Source organism: Schistocerca serialis, chromosome 7 (assembly GCF_023864345.2).
Source record: "Schistocerca serialis cubense isolate TAMUIC-IGC-003099 chromosome 7, iqSchSeri2.2, whole genome shotgun sequence".
Lineage (NCBI taxonomy): Eukaryota > Metazoa > Arthropoda > Insecta > Orthoptera > Acrididae > Schistocerca > Schistocerca serialis.
The window spans coordinates 240,254,347-240,274,590 of NC_064644.1; positions in this window are offsets into that span (position 1 = coordinate 240,254,347).

Genomic DNA, 20,244 nt, shown 5'->3' on the forward strand with positions numbered 1-20,244 from the left:
ACTTTTACGGAAGATGGCAATCTCATCAACAAAACTTATCATTGATATCCTTTCACCCCGCATTTCAATCCGGCACTTGAATTTATCTTTTATTTCCGTTATTGCTTCTTCAATTTATAGTATGAACGGTGGCCGAAAGACTATATCCCAGTCCTTCACCGTTCCGCAGTAAGAATGCGTGAGGTCTACTACAAGTAGCGCTATCCATAATATTAGTTTCTGTTTCCCAGTAAAATCGTTTGTTGTTCGTAAATACACCGCTTAGAGTGCCTTCACGTACAAATTTGTTCATGAGTTATTGCACATCATTTGTAAATACACACTGCAGAATGAAGGGAAATGAAATACTAATGCGTTACACGAGCAGGATCAAACTGACCATAAATTCCAGGAACTACGTTGCAGTATTTATCAGTTTCCTGTGAAAATGTATGAGCTATTTTAAAACAGAAAAATCTGGTGTTATTTAATCACCAATTGATGGTTAAAATGAGGCAGATATAGATTTTTCCACTTTTGTCACTAAATGCGTCACATCACAAGCGACTGCTCTAAGCTCTTAATAAGTAACATATGCACCTACGCATTGATAATATTTGTTATTAACTGTATGCTTCTCTTGGGGATATAATGTGCTCGAGTAGTTAACCAGCGTGCTTACAGAGCACTGCCATCGCTTATTATTCAAACACAATAATTGTTGGCTGCTGTTTCAACTTTGTTAATGGATTGTACACGGCAAGTGACACCGTTATGCAAACGCTGCCTTGTTAATAATGTGTCCCTGCATATGAGTACGTGAATTCAAAGGTTTGTAGGAAAGAAAGAAACAAGAAATAACTGTCCTCTCGTTATGATTGGTGACGTCCAAGTCTTCAATAGAAATGAGACTAATAAATCATGGCCGAATTTTATCTCTCTTAAATAGAGTATATCTTTGTTAACGGCGTAAATACCTACAACGAGACACGTTCTCCTAATTTCATTGAACATAACGTTTTCGATGTTAACATATTTATGAATTTTGGTACTAATTACCTTCAGTATGACTTTGCATTACAATGCAATCGCCTAAATTAAATTTTTCTTTCTATTACTCTTTATAGCATATCACTATGACTCCGTGATAGAGACTTAATTGGACTTTAGAAAGTTCATCTCTTGTTTATATTCAGCTATATATAATATTTTCATTCTGACACTGTTTTAAAATGCAAAACTCGAGATACAATTCACCTTTCACCTTCCTGTTAGAACTTCCAGATGAGAAGATCCTCTATTTTGTTGCAGTATAACTAGTGATATAGTAACTAAATGCTTAGAAAATGCATTATACTTTATTTAATAGTGGTGTCATGAGCACCATGTGGGACTAATCCGTTTTTCTTTTAAATATTCTCAGGCTGTTAATTAGTTGGAAGTGATCAGTTTGGTGACACGGTGAATACGTCCCATAAGTGCGCCATCGTCTCCAAATTGCAACGTACATCATTTAAGCCAGCAAAATATAACCTTAACAAAGTCCGTCAAGTATTAATATTGTCATGCAAAACATTCTTTGCATTGAAATCTATCATGAAACGCGCTTTCATGTCAACAAACTTTTCCGCTCTCCAACGGTTTCTGTGCCCGATGATTCAGCCTTCTAAACATAATAGGTACTTAACCAGTTCGAGATATTAGATGATGAAGCAGTATTTTACTCAATCCATTAGTTCTGAAGCCTACATTTTCATGATTTTGTTATTCTCTCGGAATCGTTAACTTGACGCGACATTGTTTTTTGAACATTTCAGCTCTGATGCGAAAACATTTTAAAAAACCCATACAGGTTGGAATAAGGCAGCTTCACAGTGGCAACTCAGGGACAGGAGCTACATTTGTACATAAAACATTTAATGGTTCTTATATTGCTACAATTTTTTTTTTTTTTTTGTGTTCGACACAACTACCATCAAAATTGGCAATTAATGGAAAACAGCTGATTAGCCGAAGAACTACCTAATTATGAAAGAGGGAAATTAAAATCAACAACAGCAATTTCAAAATATTCTCAAGTAAAAACAAAATTTCACAAAGTTTATGGGCAGCAACTACGTTACGGCATAAGACAAAAGATATGGGCAATATTCCTCGACTTTTTGTTTTCTTGGAGTCATCAGTCTTCTGACTGTTTTATTGTGGGCCGATACTTATTCCTCTCCCGCGCCAAGCTCTTCATCCCAGAGCAGTTCTGGCAACCTACGTCATCTATTTCTTTCTGTACGGCTTTTGCCTTCTACATCTCCTTCTAGTACCATGGAAGTCATTCCCTGACGTCTTAACATGTGTCCTATCATCCCGTCCCTTCTCCTTGTCAGTGTTTTCCACATATTCGTTTCCTCTCCCATTCTGCGCAGAACTCCTCACTCCTCATCGTATATCAGTATACCTAATTTTCGACTTTCGTCTATAGCACCATAACTCAAATGCTTCGATTCTCTTCTGTTCCGGTTTTACCACAGTCCATGTTTCACTACCATACCATGCTGTGCTTCAAACACAATTCCTCCGAAATTTATTCCTCTATATCAGGCCTTTGTTGGATACTAGCGGTCTTCTCTTGCCAGGAATGCCTTCTAGCCAGTGCTAGTCTGCTTTAGATGTCACCCCTGCTTCGCCTGTCACTGGTTCTTTTGCTGCCAGAGTACTAGAATTCCTTAACTTCATCTACTTCCTGACCATCAATATTGATGTGAAGTATCTCGCTGTTCTCATTTGGCTACTTCTCTTTACTTTCATCTTTCTTCGATTTACACTCAATCCTTATTCTGTACTCATTAGACTGTTCATTTCATTCAGCAGATCATGTAATTCTTCTTCCCTTTCACTCAGAATAGAAATATCATCAGCGAGTCGTATCTTTGATAGCTTTCAACTTGAATTTTAATTCCACTTCCGAACCTTGGTTTCATTTCCGTCATTGCTTCTTCGATGTACAGATTGAGCAGTAGGGACGAAAGACTAAATCGCTGTCTTACATCTTTTTAATGCGAGCCCTTCCTTCTTCGTGGTCTACTCGTATTATGCCCTCTTGTCTCTTGTACATATTGTACATTACATGTCTCTCTCTCTCTTTCACCATTTTGCACTGTAGAAAGCTTTTTTCAGGTCGACACATCTGATTAACATGTTTTGATTTTTCTTTAGTCTTGCTACTAATATCAACCGCAACGGTAGAAGTGCCTCTATGATGCCTTTACCTTTCCTAAAGCTAAACTGATTATCACCTAATACTTTCTCATCTTTCTTTTCCATTCTTCCCACCTCACTTACTCCTATAAGCTCCTCCCATCTAAACTGAGTGTTACAATCAGCCCTATAGACACATCACTACTCGTACTGCTGAAGACATCTACAACGTGCTGACAAAAAAAAATGGTTCAAATGGCTCTGAGCACAATGGGACTTAACATCTTAGGTCATCAGTCCCCTAGAACTTAGAACTACTTAAACCTAACTAACCTAAGGACATCACACACATCCATGCCCGAGGCAGGATTCGAACCTTCGACCGTAGCAGTCCTGCGGTTCCGGACTGCAGCGCCTAGAACCGCACGGCCACCACGGCCGGCACGTGCTGACAGGAGGAAAGTCTCCAACCGATTTCTCATACACAAACAGCAGTTGACCGGCGTTGCCTGGTGAAACGTTGTTTTAATGCCTCGTGTAAGGAGGAGAAAAGCGTACCATCACGTTTCCGACTTTGATAAAGGTCGGATTGTAGCCTATCGATAAGGCGGTTTATCGTATCGCGACAATGCTGCTCGCATTGGTTGAGATCCAATGACTATTAGTAGAATATGGAATCGGTGGGTTCAGGAGGGTAATACGGAAGGCCGTGCTTGATCGCAACGGCCTCGTATCACTAGCAGTCGAGATGAGAGGCATCTTATCCGCATGGCTGTAACGGATCTTGCAGCTACGTCTCGATCCCTGAGTCAACAGATGGGGACGTTTGCAAGACAACAATCATCTGCTCGAACAGTTCGACGACGTATGCAGTAGCATGGCCAGTCAGCTCGGAGACCATGGCTGCGGCTACCCTAGACGCTGCATCACAGACAGGAGTGCCTGCGGTGGTGTACTCAACGACTAACATAGGTGCACGAATGACACAGCGTCATTCTTTCTGATGAATCCAGGTTCTGTTTACAAAATCATGATGGTCGCATCCGTGTTTGGCGACATCGCGGTGAACTGAGATTGGAAGCGTGTATTCGTCATCCCCGTACGGGCGTATGACCCAGCGTGATGGTATGGGGTGCCATTGGCTACACGTCTAGATCATCTCTTGTTCGCATTGATGGCACTTTGAACAGTGGACGTTACATTTCAGATGTGTTACGACCCGTGGCTGTGCCCTTCATTCGATGCCTGCGCAACCCTACATTTCAGCAGGATATTGCACGACCGCATGTTGCAGGTCCTGTACGGGCCTTTCAGGATAACGAAAATGTTGGACTGCTGCCCTGTCCAGCATCTTCTCCAGATCTCTCACCAATTGAAAACGTCTGGTCAATGGTGGCCGAGCAACTGGCTCGTCACAATACGCCAGTCACTACTCTTGATGAACTGTGGTATCCTGTTGAAGCTGCATGGGCAGCTGTACCTGTACACGCCATCCAAGCTCTGTTTGACTCAATGCCCAGGTTTATCAAGGCCGTTATTACGGCCAGAGGTGGTTGTTCTGGGTACTGATTTCTCAGGATCTATGCACCCAAATTGCGTGAAATTGTAATAACATTTCAGTTCTGTTGTTGTGGTTGTTGTTGTTGTTGTTGTGGTCTTCAGTCCTGAGACTGGTTTGATGCAACTCTCCATGCTACTCTATCCTGTGCAAGCTTCTTCACCTCCCAGTACCTACTGCAACCTACACCTTCTGAATCTGCTTAGTGTATTCATCTCTTGGTCTACCACTACGATTTTTACCCTCCACGCTGCCCTCCAATGCTAGATTTGTGATCCCTTGATGCCTCAGAACATTACCTACCAACCGGTTCCTTCTTCTTGTCAAGTTGTGCCACGAACTCCTCTTCTCCCCTATTCTATTCAATACCTCCTCCTTAGTTACGTGATCTACTCATCTAATCTTCAGCATTCTTCTGTAGCACCACATTTCGAAAGCTTCTAGTCCCTTCTTGTCCGAACTATTTATCGTCCATGTTTCACTTCTATACATGGCTACACTCCATACAAATACTTTCAGAAACGACTTCCTGACACTAAAATCTATACGTGATGTTAACAAATTCCTTTTCTTCAGAAACGCTTTCCTTGCCATTGCCAGTCAACATTTTACATCCTCTCTACTTCGACCTTCATCAGTTATTTTGCTCCCCAAATAGCAAAACTCCTTTACTACTTTAAGTGTCTCATTTCCTAATCTATTTCCCTTAGCATCACCCGACTTAATTCGACTACATTCCATTATTGTTGTTTTGCTTTTGTTGATGTTCATCTTATACCTTCCTTTCAAGACATTGTTCATTTCGTTCAACTTCTCTTCCCAGTCCTTTGCTGTCTCTGACAGAATTACAATGTCTTCGATAAACCTCAGATTTTAATACCTACTCCGAACTTTTCTTTTGTTTCCTTTACTGCTTGCTCAATATACAGATTGAATAACATCGGGGAGAGGCTATAACCCTGTCTCACTCCCTTACAAACCACTGCTTCCCCTTCATGCCCCTCGACTCTTTTAACTGCCATCTGGTTTCTGTACACATTGTGAATAGCCTTTCTCTCCCTGTATTTTACCCCTGCCACCTTTAGAATTTGAAAGAGAGTAATCCAGTCAACATTGTCAAAAGCTTTCTCTAAGTCTACAAATGCTAGAAACGTAGGTTTACCTTTCCTTAATGTTTCTTCTAAGATAAGGCGTAAGGTCAGTATTGCCTCACGTGTTCCAACATTTCTACGGAATTGAAACTGATATTCCCCGAGGTTGGCTTCTACCAGTTTTTCATTCGTCTGTAAAGAATTCGCGTTAGTATTTGGCAGCCGTGACTTATTAACTGTCCAAGTCTGAGGGTATTTCGCCTGTCTCATACATCTTGCTCACCAGATGGCAGAGTTTTGATAGGACTGGCTCTCCCAAGACCGTCAGTAGTTCTAATGGAATGTTGTCTACTCCCGGGGCCTTGTTCCGACTCAGGTCTCTCAGTGCTCTGTCAAACTCTTCATGCAGTATCTCATCTCCCATTTCATCTTCATCTACATCCTCTTCCACTTCCATAATATTGTGCGCAAGTACATCGCCCTTGTATAGACCCTCTATATACTCCTTCCACCTTTTTGCTTTCCCTTCTTTGCTTAGAACTGGGTTTCCAACTGTAATCTCATGTCACATGTCAGTTATAGTATAATATATCTGTCAAATGAATACCCGTTCATCATCTGTATTTCTTCTTGGTGTAGAAATTTTAATGGTCAGTAGTGTAAATAAGTGTTGGGTACAATATCGCTCTGTCCGTTGAGTACCTTTTCTGGCTCTTCCTTTTCAGCTTTATAAATTTCAAGCTTTTCTAACATGCTGAACCCACGAACGTTTTTCATTCTGCGGAGAATATTTATATCAATGCCCCCTATAGAATTGCCTGGTTTTGATAAACGCAATCCCAAAGGAATTTTTTTGCTCGCCTGTGAATGCTCCTTTAATCCGATGTAAAATGAGTGGTCGGTTTTGTAAGCCCACTATAGGCTTTACCGACTGTACTTTTATTATTCCATATCATACATTTATATAATTTAAGAAAATGTGTACGCCCACAGTGGCGACGTCTAACGTGCTTACGATACAAACATTTTGTGGCTACAGTACCGCAGCTTGTTATCGACAGTAGTGCTGTTAACAAGGTGACTCTGCCGACTCGTTGGCTAAGTACTGTATATACCATATTTTATATATCTGCGACAATGTTACTCTAATTTTTTGTTCATCTATTGATGACGCCACTGCGGTTCCATTAAACTAGAACATGTTTCAAAAACTGGTATGCTTCATTATATTAAAAATGCATGACTTTCAGATGATTTAGGTTACTAATACTTTTCATTAGGGCCTATTGTATTGTTTAGAGATGTAGACAATCCGCTAATTTAGTTGTGTTTCTGTCATGTTTTACTGCAGATATGAAGATGTTCCCTGTTGAGCGAAACTAGTAGCCTGAGGACTTACCAAGTTTTTGATCATTGACGAAAATAAAAAAAAGTTCTTTCTACAGTTTCAGGATCGCTGTTCTATTCATTATCATGTCGCAGCTTGTGAAACTGTATAATTTAACGGCCGCTATAGGGCTCTGAATACACTGGACAATTTAGAAATGCTTGATAATGTAAGTTTAGGAACCGTGTAGAATAAATACTCCAGCCGCAGTGAATTGTCTAAGAATCAGTTCCAAGACCGCAGGCGATACAGTCGCGTCATTTAAACATTCCTACATCATTGCTTTGTACGAAGAGTGATATCTTGCTGTTTATAGCTCTATGAATGAAAAGACCCCTGAATTTAAAAAAAAGGGCATCTGGACTATAAGTGTGCCGCTATCACTATCCAGCACTCTGCCTCGGGACAAAAGGGCTTAGAAAAATCATCATGGTATGCGGTGGACGCAGTCTCTGGACGGATCGAAGGGAGTTTGGACTCTGTTTTGCTTCGCGCAGCAGGAGCCTTTGAACAATTTTTACTGTTCCCCGTGTTCTGCGTGCCTTTATTATTGCCTGGCCAGTGAATTCTTGACCAAATTCGGGAGCTTTATTTGAATTATAGAATTGTTCACAGTTTACTTTTAGGGAAGTTTTTCAAACGAATTTGCTGACATCACTGTAAGTGCAGCTTTTCCATCGGAACATAAAAGTGAGTTATTTCCAAGCCTTGACAGCGATCAGTGGGGGAAAGATATACTGCGGACTGACCGTAACTCTCCGGAACGCAGAGCACCAACTGCGAATAAAACTTTTTCTGAGTATACTAAATACGTATCAGACTGTGTCAGCCCTTATGTAATGAACGGGCAGCGCACTAATGGCATTTCATCAACATATCTACGTAATTGCCGGAGGGAGCCAGCGATTACTGAGATTTGCGATAATTGCTTTTTCCAATTCTTTTCCAATGGCGATTCTGCCTGAGATGCCCTTGTAGAATTATACCGAAGCCTCTTCTTTAGTCTTTTCCTTCTTCTTGTATATCCCGGCTTCTTGAGATCTCTTGTGAAGAGACACGATACAACAAGTTCCGTAGTGGTGTAGGATAATCAATGAAGTTGCACGGCAGTTAATAATTTAACTTTTGAAACTGCCGGTTTATTGGCATTTATGGAAAGATAAACACTTTCATACTCTTATGCGGTCAGCAAACGTAGTGTAGCATTTTGTGCGTGTAATAGGCCTTACTACGTCCCAAATCGTTCTAATGAACTAATTAAGCCGCTACACAGTGTTACTAGGAAACGTAATCAACAAAGTGATACGTGTTTCCTTTAAAACTGGACCTCCATATTTTTAATAAACTTTCGGTTCATTTTTTTGTCCAAATCAGCACTGGTCTCAAAATTAATTTCCAACTTCGTGCATTACGTCCAAACGCATTTGCATCTATTACACGTGATCTACTGGACAGCTCGATCACGCACTGGCGTGTAACGTATTTCAAATCGAGCACGCAAGTTTCAGTTCGCTCTAAGGGGCTATACGACTCTTTTGTAATAACGTGACTTGTCTAGCCCACGTAAAGTTTAAATGAAACTGGGTTTACTCTCCATTCGGGTCAAGATCTTAAAATAAAATTCACCACAATGATCAGCGAACTGTACACGATCACTTCTACTCGTCTCAGAGTAAAAGTCGCACATAAATTCACACTCTTTTATGCATACAAAATTCTGAACACCTTTATATTAAACAAACAAATTATGGCATATATTCACTAATTAAATATTTCCGATTCTGATTAAAATTCAAAAACTAGTATTTCATAATCAATAAAATTTTATCGCTTGAGTGAAATTATTAGTTTGCTAAAACGGATTTACGTTACAGTCAGCTCGTGTCTGGACGATGACGTCATGAACCGACACTTGCTTGGAATGAACGAAATACCTGTACTGAAAAATACTGTCCGTTGAGTAATTTACTGCCTTTTATAACAAATTTGGTACCCCTTGCATCGCTACAAAATGCCACAGCAAATTCCGAGCAGAATACGGGTATTATCTGTACTAAGGTGAGTGGCCACAACTGCTTTTCGTACGGTGAGATAATGTACCTTACAGTTAACTGTAGTCTTGCTTATTGTCTTGTGTTTACTTTCAAGTTCGTCTAATCTGTAATCTACCCTGCGGTTCGTGGCAAAGGGTACCCCGTACAACTGGTAAGTTCTTTCCTTCTCCACTTCCCAACAGAAAGATGGGAAAAGACTGTGTATATGCCTCCGTGTGAGCATTAATTCCTCGTGGCTTATCTAACTGGTTCTTACGAGCAATGTACGTTGGAGGCAACAGAATCGTTCTGCAGTCAGCTCCATATTTTCTCAGTAGTGTACCTCGAAAAGACCGTCGTCTTCCCTCAAGGGAAGCTTCTCCGTAATATTTGCACGTTACTAAAACTTACCAGTAACAAATTTAGCAGTCAGACTCTGAATTCCTTTGATGTTTTCCTTTAATACGACCTGTTATGGATCCCAAACACTCGAGCGGTTCTCAATAATAAATTACAATAGCGTCCTCCAATCAAATGGCTCTGAGCACTATAGGACTTAACTGCTGAGGTTACCAGTCCCCTAGAACTTAGAACTACTTACACCTAACTAACCTAAGGACAGCACACACATCCACGCCCGAGGCGGGATTCGAACCTGCGACCGTAGAGGTCGCGCAGTTACAGACTGTAGCTCCTAGAACCGCTCGGCCACTCTGGCCGGCTACAATAGCGTCCTACATGCGGCCTCCTTTATAGATGATTCACACTTTCCTAGATTTCTCACAGTAAAGCGAAGTCACCATTTCGGCATTTCCACCACAATCCTCACACGCTCGTTCCATTTGAAACGTCCCCTTAGAAAAATTAGTGAATTACTATGATGGTTAACCCCTTACGTTGTTTGATCTTCAAACAGCTGAGCAGAACTGAACGTACTCAGACATTTCTCACTTTACTTATTCTGATCATCACAAAATTGACACACAATATTTTTAGCGCAACGCAATCTGACTTTCAAAAATCCCTACAAAAGAATGGCCCTGACTAACATTAACCTATCTCTTTCACAAATCACTTACCTCACAAAAATCTTCGTTACTCGAACTACTGCAATACAGCGAGCGCCACTACTGCCTGCTAAATAAAACATTCAAACTACTGATGGCACTAACTGCTGATAGTTAGCAAATGAAAGATTTTGATAAAGAACAAACAATGTATTTACCTTAATAGTGTTCAAAAGTCATTTAATATATATATATATATATATATATATATATATATATATATATATATATATCAGTTCATGATATCCAGTACTACAAATTTACTGTCTCTGATGGACACACGTCCTGATCCGCTCTCACAACTCCGCCATCTCTCTCCCCACATCCACCACTGCTGGCGGCTCACCTCCAACTGCGAAACACACCGCGCTGTAACAACCAGCTGCCCAACACTACAGTAGCAAACAACAATGCAAACCAGCCACAGACTGCACACAGCACAGCCAGTGATTTTCATACAGAGCGCTACTTGGCGTTACCAATAAAAAAACCTGAGCTGCCCACTTACACATTTCATATCGCTTTGCTGTGTTATGCCCAGATAGTTAACAGAGATGACTGTGTCAAGAAGGTCACACCTAATACTATATCCGAACTTTACGCGTTTCTTTATCCTACATCAGCATTAACTTATGTTTTTCTACATTTTGAGATAGCTGCCATTCATCATACCAAATATAAAATTAGTCTAAGTTATCTTGCGTATTCCACAATCACTGAAGTTCGACACCTTACCGTACATCACAGCGTCATCAACAAAGAACCGTGGATTGCTGTCTACCCTGTTCGCTAAATCATTTATCTATACAGAGAATAATACCGGTCCTATCGGCCTTTATTGGTGCACTCCTGACGTACCCTAGTCTCTGATGAACACTCACCGTCAAGGACAGCATATTGGATTATATCATTCAAGATGTCTTCAACCCACTCACATACCTGCGAAACCATTCCAGATGATCTTACTTTCTTTAACAGCCCGCAACGGAGCACCGTGTCAAACGCTTTCCGGAAATCTAGATATAAAGTTCGCAGTGTATCACGTGCGAAAAGGACAAGCAGAGTTTCAAACGAGAGATGCTTTCTAAAACCACGCTGAATCGTGGACATAACGTTCTCGGTCACCAGAAATTAATATATTCCAGCAGAAAATATGTCGACCGATTCTGAAGTAAATCGATGTTGGTTTGTAACTACGCGAGTCCGTCACATTACGCTTGGTATATAGAGGAATTACCTCTACTCTTTTCCAATCGCTTAGGAGTGCGCCGAGCGAGAAATTCGCGATACTTCAAGAGTTTTCCCAGGTAACATGTAAACTGTGAGATAAACACTTAAATTGAATGCTGCAATTATGAATAATCAGAATTATCGCTTTCGCCTGCGAGAACATTGCATTGAAATAAGATTGTTTGCTTGTTATCGTTCTATGATTTTTAAGAAACTTTTTCTTTACTAATGGCCGGCCGCGGTGGTCTCGCGGTTCTGGGCGCGCAGTCCGGAGCCGCGCGACTGCTACGGTCGCAGGTTCGAATCCTGCCTCGGGCATGGATGTGTGTGATATCCTTAGGTTGGCTAGGTTTAAGTGGTTCTAGGTTCTAGGGGACTGATGACCACAGCTGTTGAGTCCCATAGTGCTCTGAGCTATTTGAACCATTTGAACTTTACTTATGATTTTTTCCCTGATTGAAGAGTTGACTACGGAATGAGGTATTTTCAAAAGAGAGGTACTTCTATGGTTAAAAAAATAAACGACAGTCGCCATTGGTACGAGATACCAGAAAATATTAATTTTGTCAATATACGCTCTTCTAAGAAGCTAAATAAATACTGTAATAGTTGAGTACTGGGAAGAAAGTTTTATGAAATAATATTAGTTGTCTTCAAAGTTAAAATTTTTCTCATTTCTGAAGTGATTATTATGCTCATATTTCTTCTCCTAGCCGGCTGGAGTGGCTGAGCGGTTCTAGGTGCTTCAGTCTGGAACCGCGCGACCGCTACGGTCGCAGGTTCGAATCCTGCCTCGGGCATGGTTGTGTGTGGTGTCCTTAGATTAATTAGGTTTAAGTAGTTCTAAGTTCTAGGGGACTGATGACCTAAGAAGTTACGTCCCATAGTGCTCAGAGCCATTTGAACCATTTCTTGTTCTTCTCCTAGCAGTTACGATACAAAGTGCAAGCAAGCAGAAGACTTAGGATTTTGAAGGCCAGGTAGTAGTATGCGATGCCTATTTAATAACACGGTCTTTTGGAACGTAACAGATTGTCATTTGTGAAAATCGAAAAATTGTGAAACGTGCCCTACTGGCACAGAATATCATAGTTGTTCAGAATCGTATCCGTCTGACATGTTGTTCAATAACAGCGTCAAGTATTTTTCAGAGCTACATTACGACGCAGATCTTGGAATGCCCTTTCTTACGCTGGCTGCTAAGAAGAACTTTAGCATCAGGTGCGCTCGATTGCACTCCGGCGAGGCTATGCATTACTGCAAAATTAATAATTTACTCTTTTTCAGCCAAGAAGACAGTAATTAAGTTACACGGCACCAAATATTTAATTAATGATGAGAAAGTCAATTTCAATTTTCATGTTCAAAAGTAACACCAAAGGGCAGCCCGCCCGGCTGGCCGTGCGGTCTCACACACGGCTTTCCGGGCGTGAAGGAGCGCCGGTCCCTGGTACGAATCCGCCGGGCGGATTTGTGGCGAGGTCCGGTGAGCCGGCCAGTCTGTGGATGGCTTTTAGGCGGTTTTCCATCTGCCTCGGCAAATACGGGCTGGTTCCCCTTAATCCGTCTCAGCTACACTAGGTCGGCTGTTGCTACGCAAACAAGTTCTCTAAGTACTCTACCATGCAAACGTAGGGGCTACACACGTCTGGTGTGAGATGTTCCCTGGGGGGTCCACCAGGGACCGAACCGCACAATAACCCAGGGTTCGGCGCGGGGCAGCGGAGGGGTGAAGTGGACTGTGGTAGTCGTCGTGGGGTTTCGGATCACTGCAGCTACGGCGGGAACGGAGCCTCTCCATCGTTTCTAAGTCCCTAGTTAACATAACATATCACCAAAGGACAGATTTATTTCGGAAGGATAGAGGATGTGATAAGAGTAGGCAACTAGTTACAATCAGTTTTGCAGCGAAAGTTTCGGGGCTGCCTGTCTGTGTGTTCTTGTTTCTCTTATCAGGAATACTTAACAATTTTTCTACTGGCAGGGGAAGGTCATTTGAACGCAGGCTAAGTTGGGGCAATTTGACAAACTGAATTGGGTTTCCATCAGCAACTGGTGACATATATGTATTCAATCCCTTCTCTACGCTATGGATACCTATTACTATGTGGTCCATATGGGATTCTGTTAGACGGTCAAACAACGGTATGTGTGTACGAGTTTCCCGTGAGAACGACTTCTCGAACATGAAATTTAAAACTTCGGCTTTCGATATCCTATCTTCATCTGCCACACCAGATTGATCAGCAAGTGACTTCATGGAAGCCTTAAAACCACTTAGTTATCTCAAATAGGACGAGAATTTCCCCGTGTTCTCTTCCCGATCTTATCCTAAGGCATGGCGGAGTTGGTAACTGTATGCTTCGCGAGTAGATCTGTTCTCAGACAATCCACAGACGAATCACTACGAACGTTTGCTTTTCATCATCATTATCGCGTCCTCTTTTGAACCGAGGGTGCTGCAGTTTTTACTTCCTCCGCATTTCCTGAGTCTCGTTTTTAAACCAAGATGGGTCTTATCTTCCGTTATCCACTTACTAGGCAGACAATTCTCCAGACCACAATTTTCAGTCTTCTTGAAGTTGGCCCATAATTCCTTTACGTCCATCTTACTGGAACTAAGTGATGTTAGTTTACACTTTACGTGAGATACTGACAGCTGCTTATCTGCTCTCTCTAGCAGAAACTCTCCCATTCTTCTCAAATTATTTATTAACTTTCGTAATCATAGACGTTATAATGACAACATGATCGCTGATCCCCGTTAGTATACTGACATTGTCGTTACAGTCCGCCTATTTGTGGCTCTAAGGTGTAAGATATTTTCGTTGCGTGTGGGCTGCCGAACTAGTTCCTCGGGATAGTTTTGAGGAAACGCTTTCGAAGGTACTTTTCGTGACCGGCTGTCTGTACCCCACCGCACTGAACCCATAGAGGTCCCAGTCTATACTTGGCACATTTAAGTCACCTAGTAATGCATTATCTGTATATTTAGGCGCTACTGTCACAGAAGAATCGAACGCCCATTAAAAAAATTCAGCAATCAGCTTCGTTTACCTAGACATGTTGTATGGGACCAGACAATTTCACTGTCACACTCAACTTCGGCCTCTATTGAGACAATATTTTTATCAGTTGCTATAAGCACTCCCCGTCCTATGGCCTCTATCTTTCCAATGTACTTTCCATGAGTCGCTAAATATCTCAGAACTTTCCACTTCTGGTTTCAGCTAGCTCTAGGTCCGAGAATGAGTGCGAGAACTTCCGTGGAGGACAGTAAATTGGGGAACCAGGAAAATTTTTACAGTCGAAGTGTCTTCACCCAGAACGCTATCTGACATCCCTCACTACGTATTGACTGACCACTGTTCGTCAGAGTACCTCAAACTACCGCCTAGCCTAAACAAAAGCTCTAGTGCACTTCACAAATATTCTGCTACTCGAGTAGCAGTTTCCTTTGTGTAGTGCACTTCTGTCCTGATCTATTAACTAGAGTCCTACAAATCCCCAACCAATAACGTACAAGATAATCACACAGTCGACGGATCTTTTGTTTGAGATAATCCATTCGGCTCCAAACCAAAGGACCGCAGTCACCTCTGGCAAGAATGCTGCAAATTGCGACCTCTGCCTGCACCCCACAAGTGAGGCCAGCACCCTTAACCACTTCTGCCAACCCCGGCATGAACTGAGTGAGGACGGCTCAGAACCCACGCGACAGGCGTCCTTGGTGCCGAAGTGAGGCACAACTTGCAGACGACTGCAGCCTGCACGCTCGACATCCGCGGACAGGGCTGTCTCCGTAATTCGGATGAAGCACTCCAGCAGACTTATCGAGTGCCCAGTGGCTTTCTTTCCAGCCCTGTATACTATGTACCCGGTAACAAGTAACCCCCTAACCCCCCCCCCCCCCCCACCAGAGTGGCTGCTCGGAGCCTGCTGAAAGATGGGCCACCTGTTCACTCACAGGGCGACGGGCGAGACAAAATGACCAGTCTCCACATTGGTCATCCGCATCAATCGAACACGCTACGACCCACAACTCACACTACTTTGCACTACTTTGAGGGCGAGCAATGCAAGGAATGAAGCCACCGTAATTTTAACCTGCCATACTCCATAAATTTTCAGGGTGATCCCAATAAAATTTGGATATTGATTACAACAACGAGGGCAGTTCAATAAGTAATGTAACACATTTTTTTTCTGAAACAGGGGTTGTTTTAATCAGCATTGAAATACACCAGGTTATTCCCCAATCTTTTAGCTACACAACACTATTTTTCAACGTAATCTCCATTCAATGCTAAGGCCTTACGCCACCTTGAAATGAGGGCCTGTATGCCTGCACGGTACCATTCCACTGGTAGATGTCGGAGCCAACGTCGTACTGCATCAATAACTTCTTCATCATCCGCGTAGTGCCTCCCACGGATTGCGTCCTTCATTGGGCCAAACATATGGAAATCCGACGGTGCGAGATCGGGGCTGCAGGGTGCACGAGGAAGAACAGTCCACTGAAGTTTTGTGAGCTCCTCTAGGGTGCGAAGACTTGTGTGAGGTCTTGCGTTGTCATGAAGAAGGAGAAGTTCGTTCAGATTTTTGTGCCTACGAACAGGCTGAAGTCGTTTCTTCAATTTCTGAAGAGTAGCACAATACACTTCAGAGTTGATCGTTTGACCATGGGGAAGGACATCGAACAGAATAACGCCTTCAGCGTCCCAGAAGACTGTAACCATGACTTTACCGGCTGAGGGTATGGCTTTAAACTTTTTCTTGGTAGGGGAGTGGGTGTGGCGCCACTCCATTGATTGCCGTTTTGTTTCAGGTTCGAAGTGATGAACCCATGTTTCATCGCCTGTAACAATCTTTGACAAGAAATTGTCACCCTCAGCCACATGACGAGCAAGCAATTCCGCACAGATGGTTCTCCTTTGCTCTTTATGGTGTCCGGTTAGACAACGAGGGACCCAGCGGAAACAAACCTTTGAATATCCCAACCGGTGAACAATTGTGACACACTACCAACAGAGATGTCTAGTTGAGCACTGAGTTGTTTGATGGTGATCCGTCGATCATCTCGAACGAGTGTGTTCGCACGCTCCGCCATTGCAGGTGTCACAGCTGTGCACGGCCGGCCCACACGCAGGAGATCAGACAGTCTTGCTTGACCTTGCGGTGATGATGACACACGCTTAGCCCAACGACTCATCGTGCTTTTGTCCACTGCCAGGTCACCGTAGACATTCTGCAAGCGCCTATGAATATCTGAGATGCCCTGGTTTTCCGCCAAAAGAAACTCGATCACTGCCCGTTGTTTGCAACGCACATCCGTTACAGACTCCATTTTAACAGCTCCGTACAGCGCTGCCACCTGTCGGAAGTCAATGAAACTATACGAGACGAAGCGGGAATGTTTGAAAATATTCCACAAAAAATTTCCGGTTTTTTCAACCAAAATTGGCCGAGAAAAAAAATGTGTTGCATTACTTATTGAACTGCCCTCGTATAACATGATTTACTGTTAAAGTGAAATTGACAGGTTTGTAACAAATACCTGAACGCTAAAATCTGAATGCTTTTGTCGGCCTTAACGAACGACATTTCGTATAGAAGCACATCATTAAAATGACAAATGTTGTAAATATCAACTCTGTAACCATATTTGTTTAAAAGATATAGTAAACTTAAATTATAAGTATTGTCAGTTAATCATCAGCTCATCATTTCCTTCACACAAAACACATTGGACGATGACAGCATGACACCTTATTGAATCATTAGGTAATAGAATATTTATTGTAAAGTTTAGTGCATAATAGTTACTTTCGTTCTTCATTTATTTATCAGAAAGCACATGGGTGTAAGGCTGCTGGCCGTGACATTCAAAGATAGGAAGGAAATTGTATTGGTTTTATGTAAAATACCATACCGTTTATTAGGTAATGGGTATTAGTGTTACTTTATTTAGAAAGTGAAATTTGTCAAGCTTTAATTATTTAAATATGTTAAAATGCAAAATAATGTAGGATAAACTGTAGCCAATTAGATATACGGCCTCAGGAAAGGTCACTGGCCTAGTCACTTGAGCGAAGATGTTCGGCGCCCGGGTTGGCATGTTTGGGGGGAGGGGACCAGACAGCGAAGTCATTCGTCTCATCGGATTAGAGAAGGATGGGGATGGAAGTCTGCCGTGCCCTTTCATAGGAACCATCCCGGCATTTGCTTGGAGCGATTTAGAGAAATCACGGAAAACCTAAATGAGGATGGCCGGACGTGGGATTGAACCGTCGTCCTCCCGAGTGCGAGTCCAGTGTGCTAGCCACTGCGCCACCTCGCTCGGTCGGCGCCCGGGGAAACGCGACCGGGGACGGGCAGAAGGAGTGCTGATGCAGACGCAAATGCGGACATTTCGGCTACAGACGCCAAAGGGTACAGATGGGATTGAGACGCGAAAGCGGACAGTCGGTCTGTAGGCCGAGGTGAGCAACCGCGCGTCTGGTGTGAACTCTAACTTTTCGCATAGATAACTCGTATTTCGCGATGAAATTGTGAGTGATCGAACTGTGTCAAATGCATATGCGCTCGAGTCTAACAGTAACTCTAAATACGACCACTTTCGCTGTTAGTTTGCTGTGACCTGCATCATTTATGAGTCATTAATTTAGTTCCCGATAATATTATCACTGTTATTATATGTTACGTTACCGTTGTATTTCGCAAACTTGCCACCAGCCAGAAAATTTAACCAAGGGCCACATGTGTCTAATTTAGGGCGTGTAATGTGACACGTGCGGTTCAAGCCCTAGACGAATTTGAGCCCAGGCATTTCGACGAAGAAGAACCAAATGTTAGCTCGCAGGCAGCTCGCAGGTGATTGACCGTAGTCAAAACCGCATTCAGCTGTTCGCGAGCTACGGTTAGCTCCTCCTCCTGATCCCGCACACGGGAAGCACACCTCTTACCAACCCTAGCAAGACTAACTGAAGAAGTAAACTATAAAACCAGACAGAATCCTCCATATGCAACTTGCTACCCTCCAACGGGTGCTGATGACCCAAGGAGCTGTTAAGGAGAAATGAAAACTACGCTAAAGATTGCCCAAACTTACACTAACAAAATGCAAGCTTATACCTCTTAAACGGAAACACGCCCGAAGTTTCAAAAAAACACTATCAGAAAAATATAGGTAAAGATAATCACTGAAATGTAGACTTTCACGGCCGGAAATGTCATGTCCATTATAATTATCCGGGTAGTTATGCCGTGGTCGATTGATGATTTCTGTGTTAATTCCCAACGTTTCGTCCCCATCTGCGGAGGACATCTTCAAGGGGGTCTGTAGCTCGATGGAAGGTCCAACACACCCACTGGCTCGGTACTGGAACAGGAAAGGGAGGTAATGACAGAGGCACATAAAGTGCCCTCCGCCACACACCGTTGGGTGGCTTGCGGAGTATAAATGTAGATGTAGATAAAGTAAGGTGTATTAAAATTCCTTATTCAGCAGCGAGCCGTAGGTGTGTTGGACCTTCCATCGAGCTACAGACCCCCTTGAAGATGTAGATGAAGTACAGTATATTAAAATTCCTTATTCAGTAGGGAGCCAGTGGCTGTGTTGGACCTTCCAGCGAGCTACAGACCCCAGTGAAGATGTCCTCCGCAGACGGGGACGAAACGTTGGGAATTGACACAGAATTCATCAGCCGACCACAGCATAAGAGCCCGGATAATTATAATGGACAAAGACAAACACTTAACTTGTCATTCTGTACATGTGTATCAGCGGAGGGTTGGAGCCTCACGGACTGATTTACCAAAGTAATGGATGCTTGTTTCCAAAGCAAAAAAAAAAAAAAAAAATGAGCACTACTGCGTTACAGACAGAATGAATTTAGAAGTACACTTACTAAAGCGCGTGGTACAACATCTTAAACAGGAAAACATGCACGAAATTTAATAAATATAATACGAGGAAAACACAGGAAAAGAGAAACACTTTCAGCAGTGAAAATGTAATGCGACTTAATATGATGCACTGTACGAAAAATTATTCCAACTGTTGTAACCCAAAGTAAAATTAGAGTGATTAGAAGTAAAATTAGAGAGAATCGAGCGCGCGCGGAGGCTTTCCGGCAGTCGTTCTTCCCGCGAACCATACGCGACTGGAACAGGAAAGGCACATAATGACAGTGGCACGTAAAGTGCCCTCCGCCACACACTGTTGGGTGGCTTGCGGAGTATAAACGAAGCTGTAGATGTAGATGAAGTAACGTATACGAAAATTCCTTATTCAGCAGCAGATTTATTTTAAATTATGTGCTATGATTAGTGTTTTGTTCTTTCAGTCAGTATGAATAAATTTATGTATGTTTGCATGTAGCGCTAGCGAAAAAGGTCCTGTACAGCAAAAGATGTAGCTGTTCACGGCACAGAGACATATGGGCAAAGTATCTACATTTTTGTACATAAATAAAATTAAACACAACTGCATTACCCGTGCTAATTAAATAACCTTGATTTATCTTAGTGATTTAATGGACGGGTGACGAATACCTTTCCATCAGTTACCGGTACGTTTGTCTCTTGAATCGACTAACTAACTTACAACACTGTGATGTTGGTTCAGACTGTGCTATTACTTCAGTCGTATAAGATAAGCCTACTTGCGAAACTACTGCCAACGTAGATTTCTTGTGCCATTCTT